The sequence below is a fragment of the Maniola jurtina genome, chromosome 4 (genome assembly GCF_905333055.1).
Source record: "Maniola jurtina chromosome 4, ilManJurt1.1, whole genome shotgun sequence".
NCBI classification, from domain to species: Eukaryota; Metazoa; Arthropoda; class Insecta; order Lepidoptera; family Nymphalidae; genus Maniola; species Maniola jurtina.
The window spans coordinates 2,399,488-2,423,823 of NC_060032.1; the positions used below are offsets into that span (position 1 = coordinate 2,399,488).

The window sequence follows — 24,336 nt, forward strand, 5'->3', positions numbered from 1 at the left end:
GACATTAAAGCAAAGTGCGAGTGTCGAGTACAAGTGGCCATTTGAGGAACAATTAGCAACTTGACACCGTCGTTAAGGTGCCTAGAATGGCTCCTAAGAAAAGATTTTAATAGACGACACTTCTTTGTAATGGCAAAAAGTTTTTCAATTGGTTTTAATATTATGTTTTTAGCAAGGACAAAACTAATTTGATCCAAAGTCTTATTTTTTATTTAGAATGAGTCCAAACCTGTACCAACTGAACTTATTTTTCTTTTTAGGATTGCGTACCTCAAAAGGAAAAATTAACCCTTATAAGATCACCTATTTGTCCTTCGTGTCTGTCAAAACCCGACTGGGGAATCGAAACCTGTAAGCACAGTAAGGTACATACTTCGCACTGAACTAGAATCATAAAATTTGGCACGTAGCAATGTCTTATAGCATAAGTAAAGGAAAAAATCCGAAAATCGTGAATTCGAGGTAAGGCATCACAAAAAATTAAAAAGTGTTATTTATACTGGACCTTTCGTAAGCGTGTCGGACTCGCAATTGGCAATTTTTAAATATCACTGATACACAAAGAACTTATTGATTGTTTAGACAGGATCCTCGTTAGCCGTTAAAAACAGCAACCTCTGGGTATAACTGTTTGCAGAAGCACATAACGACGTCTGCATTAAACGACGCATAGATTTCATGAGAAAAAGTTTATTAAAAAAAAACCGGTCAAGAGTGAGACTCGCGCACCGAGGGTTCCGTACTCGGGTATTTATCCGACATTTTGCACGATAAATCAAAAACTATTATGCTTAAAAATAAATGAAAATCAGTTTTAGAATAATACCCTACTATAACACCCCACTTGGTAGAGTTATTTTACTTTGAAAATTGAATCACATTATAATTATTTTTTTTAATGATTTAATCACAAATTCACAGTTTTCGGATTTATTCTTTTACTTGTGCTATAAGACCTACCTACCTGCCTAGACGGACAGACAGACAGACAACGCAGTGATCCTATGATTCCGTTTTTCCTTTTAAGGTACCCGCGAAGGGTTCCACATCTTTCTGTATTACATCTTTCTATAGTTTCAGTTTTAACTTGGCAACAGGAGCTAACTACACATTGTTTTGGCATTTATTTCAAAGAACGAAGCTTGATTAATCGCATATTTTCTTTAGTTAAATACCAGTACCGAGTTATTCCCGTGGGAATTCAGGGAGGACACGATTCTAGATAAACTTGGAAACAAAACAATATCTAAATACAAATTGAATACAAACTTCAATCAAGAATTGCTCGTCGAAAGTACCTACTTATTGGATTTAGGTTTTAAAAGATCCCGATGCGATTTCTCATAATTCTATCCCATGAGTTTTCTTTCCTGTGAAGTGAAGTGATGGCCTACATAAAATAATGATATTATTTAAATTAGAATTTACATATTATTTGTTCTTTAAATTTCACATAATACATCGTTTGATTCAGAACTATGTCACAACTTTGCAAACGTCAAAATTTATTTCAAGTGTTCAAGTTGCGTATATCTCTTTTGAATTAAAGTAATATCCATTCAGTGGTTTCAATTCCAATGAAGTATAATACATACAGACACATTATCTTCTCGCAACATTACTTTGGACGTGAAGATAATGAAATGTCTCGTCGTTTGTAACTTCGAAGAAATTAATTACAATTCTGCTCAGCACAAAACCGTTTTCGCTATCCGATCCGATGTTGATTTTATATACGACTTTGGCCACGTGGATTTCGTTATTTAAAGATCTTATATGTTTTCCTTCGGGTAGTGAATTCCAAAGGGAAAGGTCTGTGTTCATATCAGTGGACGTCCCAGAGTCGTAGCAAGAGTTGAACTTAAGGTAGGTCAGCGATGCTTAAACAGGTAAACTTAAGGTGGAAGTAAAATTTTTACATTTTTACTTGGTCTGCCCCTCCATTGTGTAAATGAACGGATTCATCGTAATTTTTTCAAGGCCAATCAAAAGGCAGAGTTTGCTACCGATTACGATTACGATGAATACGTTTTTCTTACACAATCGGGGTTGATCAGGTAAATCGAGTTTTGTCTTACTTGGTTGGTTTGTGAGTGTGAGTAAGTGAGGTAGTGCTTACTTAACTTTCGAGAGTGGGTGATAGATAGATAGCCCGATTTTAGCTATGGCCGTGAGACATCCGCAGGCTGAAATTATGGCGGTAATGATTATAATCTGTATTTGAGTATTTGGCGCAAAAACTTCGGTTTCACATCGGAACGATGTCGTATCTGACACTAAAATGAGGATGACACCCCTGATTGGTAAACAAAAAGCTATTTCGAACAAAAAACTCCATTGTTGAATATCTATTACATTTGCGAAGTAATAGGTAATGCCCGGTTCATATTATTCCAGTTATCTATTGAAACCAGTAAGTTCATACTGTGGACTATTTTATAAAAACCTAACTGCAAAATCTTAAGTTTCTAAACTCAGTGGTTTGAGTTATACCTTCTTTGATATAATAGGTAAATATGTCAGTCTATCAGTTTTCACGGAAACTTAAAATCTTTTAAAAAAATCCTTGTATACATTATAAAGGAAACCTCTGTGTTTTAAAATTTTCTAAATTCAAGGTTTGGAGGCTGGGCCTTAATGAGTCAATCAGTGAGTGAATCAGAGCTTTGTAGATAAGCTTGTTGTTCTTAGAATACAAAACTAGAACGATACCAGAGTTAACTAGAGTGCAAAAACTCTCGGTTTGATCCCTGAATTAACGTCTGCCAAACATCAGGCTAGGGATGACGTGAAATCAAAGATACCTAGTCGTTTCATAACCTACCTAGCGTCAAATGTAGGTAACATTTGACGCCTGCCAGTGTAGGTGAAGTCTCGACGTCAAAAAGAGGGGGTGTTATAAGTTTGATGTGTGTATCTGTGTAGGTATCTGTCTGTGGCATCGTAGCTCCTAAACTAATGAACAGATTTTAATTTAGTTTTTTTTGTTTGAAAGGGGGCTTGATCGAATTCGTGAGTGTTCTTAGCTATAATCCAAGAAAATCGATTCACACGTTTGAAAGTTATCAGCTCTTTTCTAGTTACTGTAACCTTCATTTGTCGGGGGTATTATACATTTTTATTTTACACTTGTGTCGTGAACTGTGACGATACTACAACAATGTGAATTGGCCATAACACAACCTCCCGATTTATCACCCTGGTACACCTCATCGACTCTCTAATTATTTAACTTTGCCAAAACGATACTCCGTCCTACTGTGGGCGGGGGAGCGATAATAATTGAGAAAGTTAAATTGTTAGTATCTTACAGGAGCGCCGGCAGCGTCGTGTTTTGTGCCTTGATTTCGCTATATTGTTTACTAGCTGATGCCTGCGACTTCGTTCGCGTGGATGTAGGTTTTTTAAAATTCCCGTGGGAACTCTTTGATTTTCCGGGATAAAAAGTAGCCTATGTGCTAATCCAGGGTATAATCTATCTTCATTTTAAATTTCAGCCCAATCTGTCCAGTAGTTTTTGCGTGAAGGAGTAACAAACATACACACACACACACACACACACACACACTTTCTCCTTTATAATATTAGTGTGATGTGATGTGATGGAATGAAATTTCATATGGCAGTTCAGTTTAAAGGCACAGTTCGAAAGGTGCGCCTACGTGGGCATTTTTTAACCCCCGACCCAAAAAGAGGGGAGTTATAAGTTTGACGTGTGTATCTGTGTATCTGTGTGTCTGTGTATCTGTGTATCTGTCTGTGGCATCGTAGCGCCTAAACGAATGAACCGATTTTAATTTAGTTTTTTTTGTTTGAAAGGTGGCTTGATCGAGAGTGTTCTTAGCTATAATCCAAAAAAATTGGTTCAGCCGTTTAAGAGTTATCAGCTCTTTTCTAGTTTTCTTGTAGAAAAGAAGGTTAGATAACCGTTAGGTTCATAATATTATGTCAATTGACAAATGTCAAGCTGTCAAGATGGACGTTGCCTAGATACATAATTATTTATTTGAAAATGATGTTTTGGAAAACTCAAATACTTTGTCGGGGGTGTTATAAATTTTTAATTTACACGATTTACACTTGTTAAGCAATTTATTGCTCGGCAACACGTATGAATCAATCTGGAGCAATTTCAGTAGAATGCGATTGTTGTTTTGGAAATATTGTTTCTAATTGCTCCAATATTCCGTTCTCCGGAGTAAAATGTGACATGAAGTTGTTAATTTTGCAATTTTCTAGTTTCTTATACATATATAATATTTATGTACGCACAAAGCTGCTTCAAAATAAAAATTATATGGCCAAGGACCATAATTTTACTATTTTAATTGTTCTAAGTTATCGATAACTAGCCGATGCCCGCGACTTCGCCCGCGTGGATTTAGGTTTCTCGAAATCCCGTGGGAACTCTTTGATTTTCCGGGATAAAAAGTAGCCTATGTGCTAATCCAGGATATTATCTATCTTCATTCCAAATTTCAGCCAAATCAGTCAAGTAGTTTTTGCGTGAAGGAGTAACAAACATACACACACACACACACACACACACACACACATACAAACTTTCGCCTTTATAATATTAGTGTGATGGAATGATAAATGATATATGGCTTAGTTATAGATTTAGACCAATAAAGAACAGAATAATAGGCGAAATACGTTTGTATGGAGAAGCGTGTAAGAAGTGTACCCTTAACATCGGCAATCGCAGGTCCAGCGTACTTGTATTAGTAGAGGTCAGTGGTGCAGACGACATAACATGACGATGTCGACTTTATTTGTGGTTTTAAAGAAAATGCGTTTGTCTAGACGTTGTAAATCCCTAGTTAGTACAGTTAGCTGACGTTTATTATCTTCTTCTGGTCCGTGGCAGGATTAGGAATAAACTCATTCTCTTGGCAAAATAGCGATCTATGTAATCCTTATCTAATACAGTAAGTTCATTCCAACACTGGATTGGAATATCATCATTTATAATAAAGAATGTAAAGAATATACTTAGTATTTGATAACCTGGAAGGTAGGTTAATGTAAGTAGTTAATATTAGTTTATAGGTATTAGTAGTTTATATTTATGCCTTTTGGCGTGGAGACCTTGGGGTCGTGGGGCCCTTTTTGAGGAAATTTTGAAAAGGATTATCGAGTCAACCGGGGAAAGCTGGCAGCTACCTTGGGCAAAGAATTAGTTTGGCCAACCAAAGGGGTAATGCTGCCAGCATCTTGGGTACAATGCCACGCTGCGTTGGTCTCGACGAGGTTTTAGATTTCTTTTATTTTATTTTAATTTCATTTCGAGACTCCGTCACTCGTTTCATACAATCGTAAATCCAATTTCATTTGAATATTAAGCAACCAAAGTCCATGAAAATTTGCAGACATATTCTAGAAACTAATATCTATGTCTGTGGTTTTCCAGATTTCTGTTAAAATATTCGGTTTCAAAGTTACGCGGTCTTAAAAATTTTCATACAAATCTTTGAGCCCTTGTAATTTTAAAACTACATATTTTTAGAAAAATCTAAAACACCACAGACACAAATATTAGTTTCTAGAATATGTCTGCAAAATTTCATGGACTTTGGTTGCTTAATATTCAAATGAAATCGGAACTACGATTGTATGAAACGAGTGACGGAGAGAGCCCTGTTAATTTACAATTTTACTCCAAGCACTATCGCCACTAACTCTCTATCGCCCACTCATAAATCGTTAACTATGAGCTTCAGTCGTATGATTACTGATAAATTTTTCACCGACCAGATAAATATCTAATATTTTATTTAAATAGAAGTACCTACCTACATTTTAATTTTACGTGAAAATATACAACGTCATATTTTATCGTCCAGAATTACAAGTATTTGCATATATAGGGCATTCAAAAGAGCAGAATCAATAAAAAATATAATTCAAGCAAAACATCGAAGGCCTCAAATCCTTGCCTTAATCCGTGCGTAAAAGATTATCCAAATTAAATAAAAGGTCGCGTTTTCCAATCACATAAATGGTTTTTGATGTGTGATCTAAATTGGGTTCACGTTTCCAATCGGGGATCGGGATTTGCGGTGAACAATTTAATTAGACCTCAGAAATATATTAAACACACATGATTCTATTTATAACGTCGTATTGGGTTTTATTTGTAATCAAAATGGAATATTATGTAGAATAAATTCGTAAATTCGTTCCTAAAAAATATACGATGGCCCTAGGCCCTAGGAGATATGGTGATCTTCCAGTTTATGCCATTTCGCTACGACATTATAGACCTCACAATAGAGAGGTTTACCAGCTTTCGACGGTTCACGGTAATATATCCACCTTAAGTAAAGGTAGATTAATACTTAACAAGTGTAAATTAAAAATTTATAACACCCCCGACAAGTGAAGGTTTAACTAGAAAAGAGCTGATAACTTTCAAACGGCTGAACCGATTTTCTTGGATTATAGCTAAGAACACTCTTGATTAAGCCACCTTTCAAAAAAAACTAAATTAAAATCGGTTCATTAGTTTAGCAGCTACGATGCCACAGACAGATACACAGATACACGTGTTAGCAACACTGGCTAAAATACTGTTTATTATCAGCAACACTGACCAAATTACTATTTTTATATAACTTTTGTGTAATGAAACAAGTGTAGCCACGTCAATACACCTTATTAAATATGTTATTATACCTTTGTCAATATACGTTTCATGACAAGACGTATATTGACAAAGGCAATTATTATTGTCCGGAAGTAGTTGGAGTTTTCTTCGAGAGTCGGGCCAGCCCGCTCAGCCAGTGTATTTTTGTACTCCAATCGAGAAAGTGTGAAGTGGAATATTGTCAAGTGTTAAAGTGTTAAAGTGGCAAATTGTAAAGACAAGTGGTAAAGTATAAGAAATACAGCATTAATTATGAGTAAGTTATGTTTTATTTCACTACTATTAATAATAATAAAATTAAAATCCTGAGATCACAAAATGTATCTGTTGGCGCGATCTGAGTTAGCGCCAACATTTCAGAAGTGGGATGAATTAACGCAAAATCCACTAAGATATACAACATTTAAACTTTAAAATTTCTTTTTATCAAAATAAAATAAAATGAAACACACATTTTGTGATTATTTCATTTTGTGATACTAGTTACCAACAAATAAGAACCGTAAACTTGTCATTTATTTTTAAAATACCCATATTTTGTGAAATTGAAATTGATGTTAGTCACGTGACAAATAAAATACCGCATGCTATTCGTTTTTGTTTCAAGTTTTTCTTCAAGGCAAATCCTTGATATAATCGACTTCTTGTGGGTATTGCATAAACATTAAAATTAATTCTCATTAGTTTCTCTGAGTGACTTACTCGTACGTCCTCACGGTGATAGTCAAGGAGAATATAGTCGCGTAATGATCAGAAAAATATCAATATCTGTATTTATAATTCATAATTGAATAAAACTAATATGTTCCACATGCATAGAACCTCATATTTTTTCGAACTTTTACTGCCTCCCGTATCTGGTATGGCTTACAGTGAACCCTCCCGAACAAGATGGTGTCTACGTCTCAGTCCACCGAGATGATGCGGCATCGCGGAAGGAGGCGAAACGCTCCAGGATCTCGGTGGCCACGCCAGCCGGCGCTCACGCAGCCGGCGCTCACGCAGCTGGCGCTCGGGCAGCCGCATCGCCGGCGCCCACGCAGCCGGCGCTCGCAGCCGGCGTCCGCACAGCCGGCGCTCGCAGCCGCGCCAGCCGGCGCCCTTGCAGCCGGCGCCAACACAGCCGGCGCTCGCAGCCGCCGCCGGCCGGCGCTCACGCAGTCGACGCTCGGGCAAGCCGTGCCAGCCGGCGCCCATGCAGCCGGTGCTCGCGCAGCAGCGACAGCCGGCGCCCACACAGCCAGCGCTCGGGTGGCCGCGGTGGCTGGCGCTCACGCAGCCACTGCTCGGGCGGCCGCGCCAGCCGGCACTCACGTAGCCGGCAGTTGGGCAGCCGTGCCAGACGGTGCCCGTGCAGCCGGCGATCGCAAAAATGAGTCTTTTCTTTTCGAGTATTTTTACGAAACGTTTAGATGCCTTGAAACCTAGGATAAGCTCAGATTCTCATCTAGTGGGTGAGAATGGCAAGCTAAATTGTTAACTGCGTTACTTTCTGACGAAAATTACGATCGGATGCCATGATAACCGATGATAGCTAACCTTTCCCAATTTGGGGATTCGCTGGAGACATTCTACTAGGGTAAAATTGCTTTAATAAATATTTGTCATATGGATTATGACACAAACCGAAGTAAACCATTAAAAGCGCAGTCCTCAGTTAAAACTATAAATATGCAATCTAAACAGGGCCTGAAGAGCTCTCGTAGTTGTAACTATAAGCTCGAGGGTCACAAACAGACGGCTCGAGGGGCTTGACAGAGCCTTAGTCCAATTAAAAAAAAAAAAAAAACAAATATGTCACGAACTTTGTGTGAGTGTGTGGCAAGTGTGACGTTGCCACGGAACCAAGCAGTACTAGTTCAAGCTACTAGCTTATTTTTTATTATTTCTCTTGCATTCATGTTTTACGAGTAAATCATAATATATATATATATAATGTTACAACATGAAGCCCCGTCGGGGCGTTCCACAGTATAACATTGGTAATTATAATATGTTACAAGTATTATTTATTATTTATTATTATTTATTATTCTATTAAGTGTTAACATTTATGAAAATCATAAAGTATGAATAACAATTAGTAAATAATCATAAAGTATGACTGACAATTAGTAAGGAACAAGAAGTAAATAAATGAAAATAAAATATGACTTATAAATAAACGTTATAGGAGCGGTCATATCGTTAATCAATCTTAAAAGAACTTAAGTATAAAGAAAAGTGCATACATACAAAATCACTATCGTATTATACCCGGTTAGTCAAAGAAAAAAATAACGGTTATGATAGTTTCAATAATTAATAATCACTTATCGTTTTTTTTATATTAACATCATAAGGCTGTCAGAATAAATCAAATTTCGTTCAAGGCCTTCATTGATTTTGGCAGCGAATGTTGCATAATTAGATATTACGATTTAAATAAAATCCGTAGTAACTAATATACTGACAAAGATTTGAGAATACTGTGGTACACACAGTAAAATAGTTATATTTGCACCCGTCCAGTGTCGCGTAACACACACAAAAGCATACATATAGCACACGTAAATATTGAAGTTACAACTACTAAGGACGCCCACATATTATGTAAGCAAAACCAGTTTAGTCAATGCGCATCACGTTGCGTTGGTTAAGTTAGAAAGAATTCTTAATAATTAGAGCAATGAGGATAATATTAATCACTCTATGGATTTAAGGTATCGTCATTCGGGCTAACACGCTTTGCACTTGTGGTGTAACAGGTAGGCCCACGATTAGAGGTCATGAGTTCAAATCTCTCTTGTACATTGTCTTTGATGTTTTGTTATTTGTAGTTTAAAAAACAAAAATGCTAATATCAGCATCGATAAAATGTCTCAAAAAAAAACCAATAGAACAGCTGTTAACAAATTCATAGAAAGGGAGTTAGCTTCCGTAATGGAATTGAGATCCCTGTTCTCTTCAGTAAAGCTAATAAAAGTGCCATATGATACAAGTTAATCGAACAGTTACAGTTATAGACATATTTCTTTCTTTTGTACTTTTTATTATTTGAATAATTACATAGGTCTAAAGACCTAAAAACAAAATCAATTCTTATACATATTAAACTTATTATAAACTAAAAGTAAGAAGATAAAAAAAGGGGTGTCCGTACTCTTCGATAATATTTATAAATAATTGCTTATGCAGTTTTGCAATACATATGAGTTTTATTGAAATGGATGAGCTTTACATTTTATTAACAATATTAACTAAATGAGCCATTGGTGTTATGAATTAACATGATTAAATGAATGAATTAATGAATTAAATAAATAAAATCTCTATTGTTTCTAATGTTACACCTAAAAATTAGTTTGAGCTTCTGATGACCAAACTAAGCTTTATTTAACACTGATGCACTATCTATAACTAGAATTAAAAAAAAAATGTAAATGTAGGCTTAAACTTTTTATAACTCTAGTTTTTATTTTTTTTTAATCTTAAAATAAATTGATCTTTTTTTTGTCAGCCCTAGCACAGACTACGATCTATTTGCAAATATTCAAACACCAGTCTCAGTTTTAATTATCTAGTGCTTTGGTCTACAACAATTAGTGTAAAATGTTATTTTTAATTAAGTCTTTAATTAAATAAATAAATAAAAATAAAATAAATAAATTAACCCGTGTTATAGGTAACAGTGCTCTCGCCTTACAGACTAGAACTAGAACAATACAGAAATTACACAGATAATTTAATTCAAGATTGGGTGACGTTAGACTGTGTACATTTTAATACACATATCTACATATATACAAACTAGATCACTTTTCTGGGGAGCCCCTCTCTCTGTTAGTATGAGATATGAGGATCTCTAATCTCATTAACAATAATTGTGAAATATTTCTGGCTGGACAGTCACTAAAGTGGAACCATTGTATAACCGTTATACAGTTGCACCGTTCACCCTTGCAGACAAATATAAAAGTTTACTTTATGGCAAAACATAACTAATCTTCCTTCATAATATAATTAAGGTTAATTAAATAAATACATATAATACAAAATACAAAATACAAAAATATTTATTTCAGTAAAAAACAAGTTTAAATATATTTTAAATATAACATAGAAATTGGAACCGTCCCAGTAAGTAACTTGTATTAAACTAGTACTTATGGCGGGCGACCCCGCTCTTCCATTACATATTCTGTTACAATTGAAATAAATAAGTAGTTTCTAATAGTAATAAATTATATAGAATAATATAATATAGAATCTCTTTAATTTTCAATCTATATTTTAAAAATTTGGGTATACTTCTCGTATGATACTTACCAATATCATTAAGTGTTAGGTAGGTTTTGTCCAAACAAAACAAATATACTTGCAACATCGTTAGATTTTTCATAGTTGTGAGACTTGTTTACGTAGAAGAGACACAAAATCACGGGATACAAAATTATGTCGTAATTTCACGGAATTGCGTCTTAAGTAGGTGCGATATAATGGTAGTTAAATAGTTTTTTGTAATGATTTTGAATTGTCAAAATAATATAAAATTATAAATTTATCTGATGAAGGTAGTTAGATAAAATCGATATTTGGCTTATTCGATCTCATACAATCTATTACTAGGAGGCCAACAATATTGAACTTTCATAAACATGGGTGTTTTGAAGGTTTTGGTTTAGTCTCCATCTGAGATTCGGAGCGATATCGCATATTTTCGGTATTTGTATTGTGAACTGGATAATTAGATGTTGTGATAGCAATCACGCTCTAATTAAATTATTAATTTTGCCATTAAATTTTTAAATTAAAACTCTTGAATAAACTCTTCGCATTGAACCTGTGTTTACGTAGGTTTTGGGAGGACATTTCGATAATTCAACAGTATTTAAATAATACCTGCTTTTCTGAGTGACGCTTATAATAGGTTAATATTATTGGTTAAGGGCAGCTCACTTCTTATGCTGAATGCGTGAGATGAGTATATAATACTTTTACGTATAAGTTTCACCTATATGTGCGTGTTAAGGAATTTACAGTTATATCGTTGGTAATATCACACATTCACACGTGGATGCGTGTTGGTATGCCTTGCAAACTTTTGTTGTTTGTACATCCTTATCCCAATAATATAAAACACAAGAAAAAAAGTGTTACTATATATGCCCGTTACAGACTTTGAAACCATCCAACCAATGAGCCTGAAATCAGTGTCATTAGAAAGTTAATGATGCGAAGATTGTCGTAGACTACTAAACCAATGCGTAAGGCACATTTCTTCTAGCATAGTACCATACGCCAGGTTATACGCTGGTGTGTTGTAAAAGCACTGCGTTTGTAATAAAGTTGACGAAGCAAAAGTAGAACTGTTCAAAGTGTTACACATTACAATCGTATACCAGTCATGGTAGGACAGTCCTCAACGGAACAGTCTCATATTGTTATTTAGGATATATGATAGATTGCATATGTCGCAGGACAGTAGTAGTAGGAAGCTATTTTCAATAGACCACATGAACACTGCTTAATGTCTTCCAGTGAATCCTCAGAAAGGGACCCGTAATTGGCTAAACATCTAATTGAAATAAATATCACAACAGTTGATGAATTGACAATTAAAACGTAATCGTTTCATTCGAATCGGATAGTAATTGCATACAAAATTCACAATAATATAAAATGCTAAGTAACTAATGGATATGGTTATAGGTTGATGGACAACCCTGGTCCTAAATGAATACATATAGTTCAAAGTTAATGGACAACCCTGGTCCTAAATGAAAATAAAAGGGTCATTCAAAAATATTTTCGTGTTGGAAATAAATGACAATAACATTAAAGTTTTGTTAAATTTAATCAATGTAACACCAACTGAAAGAGAAGAACTAGATTTTTATCAATGGAAAACAACCATTTTTAAATGGCAATCACTAACTTTAAATTCGCTTAATCTGGAGCTAAAATTTCAATCATCAAAATTAACTTTGCAGTAACGGATCGTAAATTTTGCTTTCCAGATAGCTTCATAAGAAAAAGTCAGTGAGGATTAAACCTGGACTCCTCGGTGGCCAATTAACGTCGTCTCGATTACGCTCTTACTGTAGAATTCGAGTCAGTTGACAGGGTTATCGGGATTTATTTCCTGTACGGCAACAGCTTTATTAGAACGCAAGTGTAATGCCTTTAATAATCGGCAGAACTGTGATTTATTCAAATTTAGAGTTTTTGGGACCAAACGCATTATAGTCTTATATTAGCTGAGACAGATGGACATATAGTAGACGGTTTTCCCCGTTCTTGAAGTTCTTATGCAACCCGGTTTTTTGGCCGGCATTGTGTTCCCAGTCCCCTCTTGTGGACCCAATTGAATTTGCACTTAGAACATTATTTTTACCAACATTAAATCAAAATATTTTATTGAGACGCCCAGTAAAGATATATATATTTAAATCCTGATCCTTGTAAAAAGAAAAAACCTGTAGACCTTTCCTCGCCCTCTGTTACCTGCGTATGACAGACTACAGACAAAACAGAAACGAAAATATTTCTGAATCACCCTTTAAGGGACAGCCCTGGTCCTAGAATAAAATATGCTGGGACAACCCTGGTCCAATATTTATTTTAAGGACCACCATGGTCTGTGACTATGTTTATAGTTAAAATAGAATTTGTTAATTTGAAATTATTAGAGGCCTGGTGGCATACGAACAACGTTGGTCTTAGCATTGGACAACCTGGTCCAATATTTATTTCAAGGACAACAATGGTCCATGATTACGTAAATACTTAAAATAGAATTTGTTTATTTAAATTATTAATTATATTTATAGAAAGTTAGAAATTATTAGTGATACAATAACGTAAATCTGCCATGTTTTGTTGCTTGTCGCTCGAGGTCGACGACCCAATTTGGATGGCCGACTGTTAGCAACACTGGCTAAAATACTGTTTATTATCAGCAACACTGACCAAATTACTATTTTTATATAACTTTTGTGTAATGAAACAAGTGTAGCCACGTCAATACACCTTATTAAATATGTTATTATACCTTTGTCAATATACGTTTCATGACAAGACGTATATTGACAAAGGCAATTATTATTGTCCGGAAGTAGTTGGAGTTTTCTTCGAGAGTCGGGCCAGCCCGCTCAGCCAGTGTATTTTTGTACTCCAATCGAGAAAGTGTGAAGTGGAATATTGTCAAGTGTTAAAGTGTTAAAGTGGCAAATTGTAAAGACAAGTGGTAAAGTATAAGAAATACAGCATTAATTATGAGTAAGTTATGTTTTATTTCACTACTATTAATAATAATAAAATTAAAATCCTGAGATCACAAAATGTATCTGTTGGCGCGATCTGAGTTAGCGCCAACACACGGATACACAGATACACACGTCAAACTTATAACATCCCTCTTTTTGGGTCGGGGGTTAATTAAGATGGTACATGCACAATCTATTATGTAATGGTGTGCAAAATTTATGAGCATACAAGTGTAAATTAAAAATTTATAACACCCCCGACGATCCAAAGTATTTGAGTTTTCCAAAACATCATTTTCAAATAAATAATTATGTATTTAGGCAACGTCCATCTTGACAGCTTGACATTTGTCTATTGACATAATATTATGAACCTAACGGTTATCAAACCTTTTTTTCTACAAGAAAACTAGAAAAGAGCTGATAACTCTTAAACGGCTGAACCAATTTTTTTAGATTATAGCTAAGAACACTCTCGATCAAGCCACCTTTCGAACAAAAAAAACTAAATTAAAATCGGTTCATTCGTTTAGGCGCTACGATGCCACAGACAGATACACAGATACACAGATACACAAATACACAGATACACAGATTCACAGACACACAGATACACACGTCAAACTTATAACACCCCTCTTTTTGGGTCGGGGGTTAAAAATTGGTTACTAAGTTACCCATTAAGTTATCACATCTCGTAAAACCACTCTTATCTCTAGAACACAATAACTACTCAGAATGACTTGATCTATAATGGGAAAAGGGCTTTATTTTAATTTAAAAATATTTTCACTTCTCCGTCCCTCGTTAATTTTACAAGATACTCTTACTTTAATGGTGCTCATCTAGAGAGTTTCCAATTTTCCACCAAATCTATTTATTTTTCGGCGGACGGCACCATTCAAGTGTTTTGACTCTCAATAATCTACCCCACTTATCAATGTCAGTCGAGCTATCCATTATGATAAGAATTTGACACATAGGCCCCACGTATACGCGTCGAATTTGGACGTACGGCATTTATACGAGTAAGCCATTTAATGCGCTTTACTTGATGGTAACTTGGTAAGGGGCAATATAGTCTCAAAGATGGAGTTAACTAGGTATTAAAAATACATCAAGGGCCAGCTGAATCAGGCTGGTTACCGTTAAAGTTAAATTTGAGTACCAAGAGTAATAATGACATGTGCAACTCATTCTGCTTGTCTTTTGGTTTGTTTCAACGTGAATAATATGTTTCTGTCATACAACTGGCCTGGCAACCGTATAATCGTTTAAATTACTTATGAACTTTACCCTTCAGAAAAGAATTTGTACAATCGAATTCGATTCGTGTGCGCGAGTGCCTTAATTTGTAAATGATTCTATCGTTTACAAAGGATGCTAAAGTAAATGAATTATGTATTTTAGTAAAAGTAAATACCTGCCCTATATATTATGTACAGCTCAGTCCCTATTTACCCTGTTTACAGTTCTTTTTAATTAGCGCTACAAAAAGCATATTTACAAAGCAGCGGCCGCGTAGGCTGGAAAGCGCCTGAAGCCATGGCCCAAATTAAGTCTACGGCTTTTATGAGCTCCTAGTACCTACACTACACAACAAACACCCCCTTTGACGACCTCGACCACCCTGGCTCAGTGGTGAGCGCTGTGGTCTTGTAAGCGGGAGCGATTCCCGGCAGAAGTAATTTTTGACGTGACAACGTCTTATAATTCGATAGAGCCGGCTGCACGCACGAAAAAACATGACTCATGCGGCGTTACCTCGCTCTGAGGCGTTCCATGTAAGGCTTGAAGTGCAAGCGAGAGCGCGGAACGAGCGACTAAGAAGCACAATCGGCCTTTGTTGTCACGTTCAACTATCGTCAGTAAACCGACTTTACAGACAACCAATTTTTTTTTCTCTCTCTCGTCTGGCTTTACAAAGATTAGCCAATGTCAAGTTTGTAGTTATTTACAAGTTAGGGAAGCTGTACAAGTATGGACCTCGACTGTGCCGGCGCTCGCCGACACACGCGCGCACCCCAGTTAAGGGCTAACTTGTAATGGAATTTAAAAACCAGTCAAGTGCGAGTCAGACTCGCGCACCGAAGGTTCTAGGGTATTTTTTTGTCATTTTCCACGATAAATCAAAACATATAGTATGTTTATACTATATATATATGTTTATATACCTATGCATAAAAATCTATAAAAATCTGTTTCAAAATGGAAAGGTAAAATCCCTTTCATATGATATCCCACTTGGTATAGTTATCTTAGTTTGAAAATTGAAAATACTAAATTATTTGTTTAACATTAACATTTATTTTTTGTGATGTAACCACAAATTTACGGTTTTTGGATTTTTTCCTTTACTTGTGCTATAAGACCTACCTACCTACCAAATTTCATGATTCTAGGTCAACGGGAAGTATACCATATTGGTTTTCTTGACAAACACGACAGACGGACAGACGGACAGACAGACAAACAGACAGGCAACAAAGTGATCCTATAAGGGATTTTTAACCCCCGACCCAAAAAGAGGGGTGTTATAAGTTTGACGTGTGTATCTGTGTATCTGTGTATCTGTGTGTCTGTGTATCTGTGTATCTGTGTATCTGTGTATCTGTGTATCTGTGTATCTGTCTGTGGCATCGTAGCGCCTAAACGAATGAACCGATTTTAATTTAGTTTTTTTAGTTTGAAAGGTGGCTTGATCGAGAGTGTTCTTAGCTATAATCTAAAAAAATTGGTTCAGCCGTTTAAGAGTTATCAGCTCTTTTCTAGTTTTCTTGTAGAAAAGAAGGTTAGATAACCGTTAGGTTCTTAATATTATGTCAATAGTAGACAAATGTCAAGCTGTCAAGATGGACGTTACCTAAATACATAATTATTTATTTGAAAATGATGTTTTGGAAAACTCAAATACTTTGGATCGTCGGGGGTGTTATAAATTTTTAATTTACACTTGTTCCTTTTGAGGTAAGGACCCCAAAAAAGAGATGGATTTTTTTTTAAACACGTTTTAGAGATGAGAATTTGAAGCTGCACGGATGCGCCGCACGTGCCGAAGCCAACGAATTATCTCTCAACACTTTTGCAACAATGCAACTTTGCACATCTACTAGTAACACCGAACGTGCCGAAGAATTGAGACGTGTTCAGTGCCATCACACTTCACACTATCACACTAATATTATAAAGGGTAAAGTTTGTGTGTATGTGTGTGTGTATGTTTGTTACTCCTTCACGCAAAAACTACTGGACGGATTTGGCTGAAATTTGGAATGGAGACAGATAATATCCTGGATTAGCACATAGGCTACTTTTTATCCCGGAAAATCAAAGAGTTCCCACGGGATTTTGGAAAACTTAAATCCACGCGGACGAAGTCGCGGGCATCAGCTAGTAATAAGATAACATCATCATCATTATCAACCGATAGACGCCCACCGCTGGACAAGGTCTTGCGCCGCCTGGATTCAGCAGCTTCCTGCGACTCGTTTGATGTCTAAGCACTTAGTACGGGGTTCGCTATCGATGCGAAGTGCGAGGTCGCCATTCTAGCATTTTTGGACCCCAACGTATATTGGCTTTTTGGACTATGTGCCCTTCCCATTGTCACTTCAACTTCGCAATGCGTTGAAATATGTCGGTTACTCTGGTTCCTCAATCTCCTCATTTCCGATTTGATCACGTAGAGAAATTCCAAGCATAGCTCTCTCCATCGCCCGCTGAGTGACTTTGAACTTTCTTATGTGCCCCATAGTTAGCGATACTGACGAATGACGAGGATAACATGCACTCAGATAGTTCTTTTTTCCTTATGTTTACAGAATTTTACCAGGCTTATCCAATATGTTTTTAAGACCATTCTACACAAATAAAAATATGCGTTGTATGTTGTACGCTGCATGCAGTGTTAATATTATGATTGTCTTTTTTCACGTAAGACGCAAACTTGACTTTTCTTTACATAACCAGAGCTAAAGTATTTAATTTTGAAACTTTTGCTCGATACGTTAAATTGGGTTATGTGGGCTATTATATTTTTTGTGTGCATTAATAGAGACCTTGTGTTATACGCCATTTAAGCCTATTTAAGGTTAGCTTGCCTCCCCATAAAAAGCATATTTACAGGCCGTAAATGAGGCATCTGAAGTCACGGCCTGAATTAGCTCTATAACTGTTTTTATGATATCCTAGTACCTACCTGCGCTACATAACAAGGCACATTAAAAAATGGGCTCTCAATTCTCTTACTAAAACACTCTAATTTTCTCTTTTAAATAGAGCTTCGAGCAAAATATCTAATAGGCACAAGTGACAACATTTGGCTCTTTTTTCGTTAAACCCATGGGATTTTTCCCAAAGGAAAGTTACCCCTAAGTCACGATCGTAGCCCTTACATTGATAGGTTTCGTTCGAGATTGGTATACAGCATAGCAGATCGATTAAGAGAAATCTTTATTAATCATTGCTACTTTATCAATTGCTGTGATTCACTGAATTCATAGTATTGGCCCATAGCATTAAGAGTGCAAACCAATTAGAGTTGATTGCGATCGTAACACTATAGCTGTCATTTGTATTACACGGCCTTGAATTATACGGCATTTTGAGTAAGCTTGACATCCCATAAAAAGCATATTTGCAGGCCGTAAACGAGGCACCTGAATCACGGCCTGAATCATCTCTACATCTTTTATGGTACCCTGGTACCTAAACCGCACAACAGGGCTTATAACGACTGGATTATTCGTTCCGGTTCCCTGTTTTAAAGTAGGTCAATCGATGTTCCAGGCTTTTGAAAAATGACATTGTTTGCACAGAGTTCGAGCTTTGTATCAGCGGAATAACGACCTGTGACCTCTTCGACGATTGAGTGTGCTTCGTTAGGCTAGATATTTTGGGTTTAAAATGTTCAAGTGAATCAAATGAAAAGTTAACTTTTTTTATTAGGTAGCCAATGTCATATAAAACTCGAATAAGACCCTGCGAGGGCCAGACCTTCGTTAAACCTTAAAGAGCTAGAGGTGACGTGATTTTTAATGCTATTCCAAAGAAAATGTAAAAAATACACTTTATACCTTGATGTAAGACTGACCTGCTATCTCCCAAAGGCACCATGATCCAAACTTCATAGACGCTGATCGTTCCTCCAAGTGTTGGGGACAATACGCAGAAAAACTTTCAGCTTTTATAAAATAACGAAGGTATGGCCCTCGCAGGCTCTCCATCTGTATTCTTTACTAGCCGATGCCCGCGACTTCGCCCGCGTGGATTTAGGTTTTTCAAAATCCCGTAGGAACTCTTTGATTTTCCGGGATAAAAAGTAGCCTATGTGCTAATCCAGGATATTATCTATCTTCATTTCAAATTTCAGCCAAATCCGTCTAGTAGTTTTTGCGTGAAGGAGTAACAAACGTACACACACACATACACACAAACTTTCGCCTTTATATAATACTAGCTGACTAGCTGACTAGCTGATGCCCGCGACTTCGTTCGCGTGGATGTGGGTTTTTTAAAATTCCCGTGGGAACTCTTTGATTTTCCGTGATAAAAAGTAGCCTATGTGCTAATCCAGGGTATAATCTATCTCCATTCTAAATTTCAGTCCAATGCGTCCAGTAGTTTTTGCGTGAAGGAGTAACAAACATACACAAACACACACACACCCACACACACACACACACACACACACACACACACACATACAACATTCAAAAGCACTTGTAAAAGTTTAATTGAATAAAAATAATTTGAATTTGAATTTGAATTTACAAACTTTCTCCTTTATAATATTAAGTGTGATAGTGTGATTAGTGTGATTAGTGTGAAGTGTGATGACAACTTAGCTATCATCCTGGGCATGAATCTACAATTATTGTAGATAGATGACTCTTGGCCACATCAATGTTTACTCACTGATAACGGAGTGCACAGCGTTTGAAACCAGGGTAAGCATACGTAACTAGGTAGGAACCTGTTAACTAGTACGTACCTATGTCATAATGTAAAATATGCATTGAACTATTACAAGTGGGTACAACTGGGGTAAGCAGTGCTTTTTTGGCTCTATGACTTGCACGCTACTGACTGACAGACACACAACATGCATGATCTAAAATCTAATTTTTTGTTATCCCTGATATAATGATCCCTGCGGAAAAGGACAGCACTAGATTTAGACCTGTCACTTTAGAGATCCTTAACAGAATAAGCCACAATGACTTCAATCTACTATACTACTAATATACCATCATGTAAAGAATTTCCGGTAATAAACGAGATGTAATAAATACTATGAAAGGAATCCAATAATCTATTGGAGATGTGTGTGGGAGGAAATTCAGGCAGGCGATGACTTGCTCAATAGGCATGACATTTGGTAAAAGTTCACCCTCTTTGGTTTGTAATAGGTTTATAGCACGTGCTTGGAATAGCTAGATATAGTTTGTCTATTTTGAAATCACGCGCCCCACTATCGCAATTTACACATCTAAATAAACACAAGTGTAAATTACAAATTAATAACACCCCCGACAAGTGAAGGTTACAGTAACTAGAAAAGAGCTGGGAATTTTTAAACGGCTGAACCAATTTTCTTGATTTCTTGAGATTTATCGATTGAAAAAATCGATAAATCGAAAGTTCGCCCGTTATTTGACGGCCGCCTTTTTGCTTTAAATACGATTTTTGTTTAAGCGAAGTTCACTCAGAGCGCTCTCCATACAAATGTAGTAATTTCATTCTCATTTGAATATTAACTAATTAAGTTGCTTAGCTGAATGTGCTCAGCGAATGCCCTGAGCGATTAGCGAAGGTATGAGTATAGGTCCCGCAGCCAGTGTTTGTCGGTTTGCCTACTTAGGGTCATTGTATACGTAACGTGTGCCGGACGGAAGGATTTCTTGAAGTACTATTGGATAACTAGAACGTCCCGTCCCGTCCGTTTTCTAGTTATCCAATTAGTTGTTCAAGAAAAGCTGCCATCCCGTCCGGCACACGTTACGTATGCAATGACCTTTATGAACGCATCAGTTTTTCATGCTCCCATCAAAGAGTTTTCGCGCAATTCGCAAACACAATTTATTTACGCGCCCGTGCCTGCCGCATTTGCCAAATGCTTGGAGCCAATGTGACAAGTATTTGCAAAAACCTTTATTTTTCTTCCATCGTCCCTTGAAATAACAGTATCGTCGCTGCACTTTTCGATTAGAGTTTGTTTGCACGGCCACTTTAAAACCGCTGAACTGCAAGAAATGTATTTGTTTTTGGCTGATCTGAAAATGCTAACAATGAAGTCTGATGTTGTTTACGAAAAACGTTTATATTCCTCGTTTTTTCGTTAGTAAAATATCGTAAACTTTTTGCACTAAAACTTTTTATTTTTTTGGAGAACGTTGTAGTTTTTTAGTGTTTCGTATAAGAAAACATAAAAATATATCAGTTATGGAAACACTTTCTGTTCTCTCTTTCTCGAATTTATATTTTTCGTTGCTAAGTGTATAATGACCCGTGTAGCTATTCAATCGAAGTTTAGAAATTATAAGCTAAGTAGCTTTAGCCTGCCTTTTTTGCTTGGCCGTTTAATATTCGTGAAACTGACACAATATCATATTTTCAGTCCATTTACCGAAATCATAATTATATTAAGGGGCCATTTCGTGATTGTCGCACCTTAAATTCACCGAACATTAAACGGCCAAACCATACATTTTACCAAGATGTAGGGTTTGTAGAGTCAGGACTTATAAGTAAAGTTATTTGGTTTTGATTGTTATAAATGAGGTACAGTCAAGAGCACTTAAGAGCTACATACTTTGGACTTGGGCTAGGCCCCATGGGCAGTACAAATCGAAGCTAGCTTGACTCTACCTTGACTCTACTAGAGATCTCATAACTTTTTAACAGTGAAAGCTTACAAACTTGTGAGTCTTGGCAACAGAAACGTAAAATGATTTTAGTGGGGTTAGTATTACAAACCTACAAACACGGATTTATTTTGTTTTGTACTTTTCAAGATACATAATATTTTGGCGTGGCGGCCGCAATTTAATGGTTCATTAGATGGGTCAAATATTACCTGACTTGGAATATCACCCCTTTAGGGATTCCGACCCCTGCTGACCTGGTTCAAGCGTTCTCTTAATGCCAAAGGTCCCTAATGCAATCAATGCTGCATTAAATATTTTATTGGCCAAGTTATAGCTTGCGCTCTCATATCTGAGACTACTATAATATTTTAGTTCTTGTTGCCCTAGATACAGTTAAACGCTTTGAGTAGTCGTTAATATAAATACGAACGATTGGTTTACAATACTATGTTTAGTGAGGAAATCCCTATTTACGGAGTTCAATAGACACATTTCATCAATCCGGTGTTTGATAACTAGTCAAATCAGTATCTTTTTAACAAACGTCAAAGCACGCGCTTAGTATGCGAGCTTCATGAAATACGGGCATGTGACGTCACAACGATTTGACGTGCTTTTTTACACTTAAAACTAACAAAGGACGTGGATTTTAAGGAATTCCCTCTAGGGAGGATTTCTATAGGATTCTAAGGAAGACCCTCTGATTAACAATCACTGAGAAATAATTTATTTTTGACATAGGCAAATACTGTATTCCATCAGTCATGAGTGCTGAATGACTGATAGAGTAGATAACTGTTCAGATAATTTTGTTATACAAACATTACTCATTGCATGACGCATCCTTTGCACCAATTTGGTTGCCTGGAAGAAATTGCTAGGTATCGATAAGGCCTCTAAATTGTACCTGCTTACATTTTTGTTTTGATTTTTATTTTGTTTTTTCTGTACTAATTTTGTGGTGTATAGTAAAAGTATATTGATTCATTCATTTCATCACACTAATAATAATAATATAAAGGTGAAAGTTTGTGTGTATGTGTGTGTGTTTGTTTGTTACTCCTTCACGCAAAAACTACTAGACGGATTTGGCTGAAATTTGGAATTTTGGTAGATCCTCCTTGATATCCTTGATTAGCACATAGGCTACTTTTCATCCCGGAAAATCCCACGTTCCCACGGGATTTCGATAAACCTAAATCCAAGCGGACGAAGTCGCGGGCGTCAGCTAGTGTTTTATAAAGGTTTTATACTGACAACCACCCGTTTGAACTGACCGAGGCGAGTGCTTGGCGAGTGAGTAACTCCCAAATAAAACCTTTTTAAAGTCCAAACGAAGGCCTACGTCAGCCCTTATATTATGTATCACAAAACATCTAAGGGTTACCTGTGAATAATGTAGGATCGCTCCGAAAAAAGGCTGATTCCGTATTTATTTTTCATGTGATGGTTAAGGCGAATCATCTCGCTGGTTAGGTATGTATTGCGCATCATTTTGACGATTTCACAATTATGATGAACTAGCCGATGCCCGCGACTTCGCCCGCGTGGATTTAGGGTTTTCGAAATCCCGTGGGAACTCCTTGATTTTCCGGGATAAAAAGTAGCCTATGTGCTAATCCAGGATATTATCTATCTCCATTCCAAATTTCAGCCAAATCTGTTCAGTAGTTTTTGCGTGAAGGAGTAACACACACACACACACACACATACAAACTTTCGCCTTTATAATATTAGTGTGATGTGCAAAACCTGGATCAGGGTTACTTCTCAGTAGAATCACGGAAGATATTAATTACTTATCAACTTTTTAAAGTTCAGTCGAGCGCAATCACAAAGCAAGATATATTATAACATAATATATGTCTGTCTTTCAAGCTCTTTTTCTTGAGAACGCGGGAAGATATCAAGTTCAAATAACTCTTGTAGCTGTAAAATCAAGCTTGTGAATCAACGCAATCAACATAATATTTAGACATTCGCAAATAAATCAAAAGATAAAGCGAAAGATAGGACATTATATGACAAGATGACGGTTAACCTCCAATAGTGGATAGCAAGAAAAAGACGAAGAAATAAATCAAAACCTATAAGGCACTTTCTGTTGACCCATAACCTAGACCTAACCATGTGGAAAGAAGCAAGGTCTCACAGTTATAAAAGTTAAGTTGGAGTTAAAATTAGCAACAAAATAATCACACGTAAGGAACTCCCAGTGTGCGATCCCACTTGTACTTGGCCGATTTTTTATTAATTTGTACCACGGGGGGACTTTATATGAGGGCATAGATCTAATACGTGGAGGCTTCACGAGATAATTAATCTAATTAATTAATTCTATTATCACACTCGGCAAGCCCAATATCAACCTTCGTTTGATTAGACAGTGATTGCTATCACATTTATCACAACCTCCAAATCTAATATCACGATATAAACATTGGAGCCATCCAAATGTAGTAGAGTCTCAGAATTTGTGAATTCTCAAAATAGAATCATAACACCCGTATTTATGCGAATTAGGTTTTTCAAGATGGTGCTTCCACCACATAATATCTAATAAGTGAAA

At 36.4% G+C, this 24,336-nt stretch overlaps 1 protein-coding gene and 2 long non-coding RNA genes across 5 annotated transcripts in view; 2 read left to right on the forward strand and 1 right to left on the reverse strand.

Moving 5' to 3' along the window:
• Positions 1-24,336, forward strand: part of LOC123864360 (diacylglycerol kinase eta) — a 153,325-nt gene that overhangs the window by 35,900 nt on the left and 93,089 nt on the right. The window lies entirely within an intron of this gene.
• On the forward strand, positions 1,976-23,708 carry LOC123864410. Its single transcript, XR_006795769.1, has 3 exons — positions 1,976-2,057; positions 8,348-8,354; positions 23,697-23,708. It is a non-coding gene; the product is annotated as an uncharacterized LOC123864410 (long non-coding RNA).
• Positions 5,410-21,828, reverse strand: LOC123864408. Its single transcript, XR_006795767.1, has 3 exons — positions 21,587-21,828; positions 5,471-5,474; positions 5,410-5,420 (listed from the first exon to the last, which is right to left on the reverse strand). It is a non-coding gene; the product is annotated as an uncharacterized LOC123864408 (long non-coding RNA).